Source organism: Marmota flaviventris, chromosome 9, assembly GCF_047511675.1.
Source record: "Marmota flaviventris isolate mMarFla1 chromosome 9, mMarFla1.hap1, whole genome shotgun sequence".
Classification (NCBI taxonomy): Eukaryota; Metazoa; Chordata; class Mammalia; order Rodentia; family Sciuridae; genus Marmota; species Marmota flaviventris.
Genome location: NC_092506.1, coordinates 17,899,372 through 17,905,371, shown reverse-complemented (window position 1 = coordinate 17,905,371; position 6,000 = coordinate 17,899,372). Strand labels below are relative to the sequence as shown.

The following is a 6,000-nucleotide window of genomic DNA, read 5'->3' as shown; positions in this document are numbered from 1 at the left end:
TTTTTAATAAATTTTTGAGGAGTAGCCATGGTTTTCAGGAACCACCTCAACTGCCTCTTATTTCTTCTTCTAATGGTAAATGAGGCAGTCCTCTCATCAAACATTGTAGTCTACTCATCCCTGCCTCATTCCATATCTATGGAAGGTGTAATATATAAATAATAGTCTTTCTTTGTTGGTAACTTGAGTGTGGCTTCAGAAAGTCTTTCAATAATTCACTAGGCAGCTACTACACAATGGTTAAAGCTGGATTTTTAAATAAAAAGTAACTTCTCCACCATGTTGAAAATCTGGCTTTCTTAAAGTGTACAATAATTTGACTCCACTCAACTTTGCCTGATCTACAACAGCCTTCAATAAATGTCTAATATCATGTTCTCAGTGATAACAAAGCACTCAAGTAGGTTCACATAATCCTGCACCAACTAGTTGATGACAATAATACTATAAATAGCTAATTGTAGGTTAACACAATCACAGTTTTACCTTTACCTTTTCCTTGGAAATAATGCAAAACCAGAGCACTGTAACTGAGTTTGTCCTCCTGGGGCTTTTGAATAATCCAAGAATTCAGAAAATAGTATTTGTTGTGTTTATGTTGGTCTACATTACAACTGTTGCGGGTAAAATGCTTAATGTAGTGTCCATCCTCTTCATCCCTGAACTGCTGGGCTCCTCAGTGTACTTCTTCTTGACATTCCTGTCCTTTCTGGATGCCTGCTTCTCTTGTGTCACACATCAAAGATGATCGTGGACTCCCTGTGTGAGAGGAAAACCATCTCTTACAAAAGACACATGATTCAACTTTTTGCTGAGCACTTTCTTGCTGGAGCAGAGGTGATTGTCCTCATGCCCATAACCTATGACTGCTATGTGGATTTTCAAGCTTTTGCATTACTCTTCCATTATACACTGAAGGCTCTGTGGCATTCTGGTTGGGGTGACCTGGACAGGGGGCTTCTTGCATTCCATCATACAGATTCTCTTTACATTCCAGCTGCCCTTTAGTGACCTCAATGACATTGATTATTTCTTCTGTGACTTGTACCCATTACTGGAGCTGGACTGCATGGACACATCTTTGGACTTTTTGTGGTTGCTAACAGTGGGTTTATCTGCATTATAATATTCACCATGTTGCTGGTCTCCTGTTTTATAATCTTGCTGTCTCTGAGAACCCTTGATTCTGAAGGGCAGAGGGAAGCCCTATCCACCTGTGAAGCTCATTTTGATGTTGTGATTTTGTTCTTTGTCCCATGAATATTTGCATATGCAAGACCTCCTTCTACTTTTACATTAGACAAAATGGTGGCAATATTTTGCACCATACTATACTCCTTGCTCAATCCTTTGACTTATACTTTTAGAAAAATGGAAATGAAAAATGCTATGAGGAAAGTAGAAGAGATTAGTGGTGGTTTCTGATGAAAAACATAATTATTAAACTTCATAAATAATAATATAATGAGTAACAAATTCAAAATGGGCTTAAACAAAAAACTTGATGGGACCCTCATTATCTGGAAAGTGGTAACACAATTCTATAAAAATATCAGTACTCTGGGGTCAGAGACAATGTTGTTCACTATCTTTTCAGGTATCTACTCAAGTTGGCAAGTCAACATCCTATTGTGTAATTTGAATTTTATGTTTACTTAGAATTTAATATTTTTAAATGGAAATAAAAAATATGTGTCAGATTGCAGGCTGCTGACTCCATGTTTGATAAAACTTGTGCATGGATTAAAAAAAGTATCTGAGAGACAGATACTTAAAGTATTTCAAGTGCAAAGAAATTTTGATTTAGGATATTGATCTCAGTGATGCTGGAGAAAAACCAACCAGAACTCAGGAGAGGTATCCAGAAGAACATTAGTGGAATCTTCATTGTGGATTTCCTGTATGCTGTGACCATGTTCTTTAAGGTGGGTCCATTACCATCTCTACTGGTTTAATCATTCTTGAATTTCATAACAGATAGACCCTGATGGCCCAGAGCTGCCTACCTTGGATGATTTTCTCTTTGTTCAGCACAACTTTATGTCAAATAAACTTCAGAGGGCAAAATGAGGCAGATGTCATGGGGTCCCAACAATGAGTATTTCTTATTCAAGTTCAATCAAAGGGAATTGATGAAGGGCACAGCCAAAAAAACCAGGACCAAGTGTGAATATAGGAGCTGACTCCTCTCCATTCTAAAGAGGAAATCCAGAGGCAACAGAGAGTAAAAAGAACTTTAAAAACAAGATAATATTTTAATTTATTTGGATTTTCAAGTTTAAGCAATGAAATTACTTAGGAATTATATTGTGTTACATCACAAGTCAGATAAAATCATAATTTTGCTCAAAATCTCATAGTGTTCTCCAATCTCAAATTACTCTTATTCCTACCATGAATATTTTGCCCATCCTTGCACTGTGGGGTTTTCTTTATTTTATTCCCTGATTATTATTCTTTGTCTTCCTATCACTGAAAATAACTTTTTTTTTCTTTTGGCTATGAATTCTCCCACTGTTATTTAATATTCCTATGTCTTCCCTGCTATCATTTTCAAATATACATATGGCGTGCTGGTCAGGCTGACTCATCCTGAAGTTTGCATCCATGGTATGCAGTAGGTGTTCTGAACAAATCAGGGGTTTCCTTCATTGTCTGTCTGTGGGTTCTTGGGTTTAGGTTGGCTCCACCTGGAAGGTGGCAGTGTGACACTTTGCATGCCAATGTGGGGCAGAGTGTTAGAGATTTCCTTGTTGTATAAAAGCATGGATTCTGGTTCTGAATTTTTTCTCTCTGCTAGCCTCTATCTCCTAGTTTAGGCTGAAACACACAAATAGAAATGATACCATCTTGTGTCACAAAACATGGTAAAATAGAATAAATGAAAGATGTTGAAACAAAAATGAAAGAAGGATATTCTTAAAGGAAGGATATTCATATAAAGACTATACAAAGAAGCCATTGTTTTAGTGTGGTCCAACCCAAAGGGACCTGAGGAGCTAGGTACCATTTTCCCCTGAAGTTTCAGTTTTAAAAGCTATGTTCATTTTCATCCAATGAAACTATCCTACCTTCTTTTCAAATAAAATAAAAAGAGATACTTATTTTATCCTTCAGAAATTGTGCTTTTAGTTTGAAAGTTATAGAATCTCAAAATCAATTTCTGAGAGGAGAAAAAGCAATTAGATTAACATAAATGTTTTCATATGTTTACAGAAATATTTCTCTTTAACAAGCACATGTTGCCGCCCCAGTCCCAGTACAATACACATTGTCCTCGTGGATTAATGCTGTCTTGTCCTAGATCTTAGTTCTTGCGTTTAATAAGGACACTGGCATCTTGCCCCACTTTTACAATCAGACCCTACATTTCATCCCCACATGCACAGTGTTCCTTTCCTGAGCATCAAGTAAAGTGAACACATTTTCACATAAAAACCCAAGAGCAGTTTAAAATGGGCAGGGGAATCTTTTAATTGGTGGTGGACATAAAATTTTAAACACACGTGAGCAAACTGAGAAGCAATTCTCCAGATTCATGAGCTCTCAGGGAAACCTCTTTAAATTCCAGTTAGAAATCAAGGAGGTTACCTTCTTATTCATTTTTCTTTTTCCTGAGTCCATGTTCAAGACCACAATTGTGAGCCACTGAGAACATTACCAGCTTGACTGCCAGAGAGCATGTTCCCCCACACCTTACATATACAAGGAAGAACAGGCAACAACTTTCACATTCTGGCCACCACTGCATGAAATTTTCTCTACAGAGATTACGGGGTGGTCATCATTAGAATTTTCAGGGAATCTGTATATGGTAAGATTTAAAATTTAAATTTTTGCATTGTCAGAGAGATTTCAAATTGTGAGGCAGTGTTTAAAATTCTGTATGTGTTGTGATCAGTGTACCAAGTTTAATGCAGTCCTTGGCCTATCAATACTGTGCATTTTTGGACCAATTACTTAGCTATTGTGGCTGTAAGATTCTCATCTTTAGTGGACGTTATATTACCACACTCAATGATAGTCAAGGGGAATAAATAATACATGTGGATCCTATAAGACAACACTTGATAATAACAACAGCTCTTTAAATGTTTCCAATATTTCTTTCAGTCAGGATATGGTGGTAGGGAGAATCTATGCATTCAAGTATGATAAATTAGACCCGTTTAGATTTTCATCTTCAAGTTAAAGACAAATAATTAGAAAGGCAACAACTTCATATTTTTGTTCTAGTTCTCCTACAGCATATTCTTTGTTTTTAATAAATTTTCATTCATCATTTGTCTTCTAGTGTTCTCTTCATCTGGAGTTTTAAGATCAAAAAGAGAAATTTTCTGAGTCTCTATAAAGTACATTGAGGTTGAAACATGACAAATTCAAGTACTGTTCTATCATTCACAATCATTGATGTAGCATGCAGCCTTTAGTATTTCCAAAGCTACAAACTCACAAGTGGCACAGGGAAAAATATTTAAAAAAAGAAAGCAGGACTCAAGTACAGTCTTCTAATAATGCCCATTTAATTTTCTCTAAGTGCTTTGAGTTCATAAATCCATAACCCTAAAATCAATGATGACAAAAAGAAAAATTGACTTAAATCATGGTAAAAATGCCTTAGAATTGGGCTTATAGAGATGTTTTTAAGATACAGTTTTTGACCTTTGAAAAAGCAGGACAATTTTTCATCTTTATTTGCATATTTGTGGAAAATGGAATGTATTATTTGTCAGCACAAGCTATATTACACTTACTGCTCAGCCATAGAAAGTTTTGTAGAAGCAAAGACAGATAAGCATTAATGTGTTAAATTCAACATATGCTCCAAGTCAAATACATAGTATGTTAGTTCTCATTCACTTGCAGCAATTTAGACCAAATTGTTCAACCATATGAAAAAAAAAAAAAAAAAAAAAACATGACTCCTACATATCTTCAGGGTCCTAATATGTTTGTGATAAAGCAAAGATTTATTTTGTTCTTTTGAAATTTTTCACATTTAGTGTGAATTGAATGAATACAAAGACAGTAAACATGTTTTTAAAAACCTAAAAATGAAAAACTACTTTAATTTCCTCCTCAGAATTGTCCAGGAAAATCTAAGTTCCTGAATTTCTGAAATACTTTAGTGCTACTTGACATAACTTAGTCTCTTCTTTAAAATGAGCTCAATTACTAAGGTAAGAAGGTTCATGCACCTGTAAGAAAGGTGAGAGGTGAAAACAAAAAGTTTTTTTTTTTCTCCCTCAAATTCCAGAAATATGAAGTGTATAAAGAATGAGATATTTAGGGCTACCATGATGACAGAGAAAATACACTAAAGTCTGAAAAGAATATATTTCTGAGCTGGCCACAAAAATGAATATGTTTAGCTTTATATACAAGGAATACATATTTTATAGATGAATGATAATTCTGAATCAAAAATATGGAGGCTAAGTAACTTGTCAAGAAGGATAATTACAAATAGGACTTTAATTCATTCTCTTAATTTGTAGTAGCAATATTTACTTGGTATAGTAAAATGGATGCAAATGTGACTGATATGCATATATATTCTTATATAAGTGCATTTGAAATTTACTACTTGAATATAGTTGCAAAACACTACTTACAGTGACAACTTCACTACTAATCCCTTTTATAGTTTTGAGTGTTTTATGTACTTTTAAGTTGAAACAGAAAATTTATTATTTCCAGAACAATTAGTGATAGAGTTAGTTTTGTTGCTAAAATGAATAGAAAGCAAACAGTGGGCAATGTGGGTAGTGGGACACAGTGAGGCAAACTTCCCAAGGTCACCTCCAGATGATGACCTGGTGTCCACACAGTTCATGCTGCTGGGGGGCCCTGAGAAATCCCAGGTACAGCTTCAGCATTTTCAATAATATAGCAATCAAGAAAGGAAAGACCACAGGATGTTCCAGGAGAGATACGGACAGAATAAGCTGCTGCTTGTAGGAGGAACTATTTAAAATTGATACCAGAATTAGTGTATTC

General features: G+C 35.1%; 1 pseudogene; it reads left to right on the top strand.

Moving 5' to 3' along the window:
* Positions 1-508: 508 nt before the first annotated feature.
* On the top strand, positions 509-1,444 carry LOC139706975 (olfactory receptor 4C15-like; annotated as a pseudogene).
* The last annotated feature ends 4,556 nt before the right edge of the window (positions 1,445-6,000 follow it).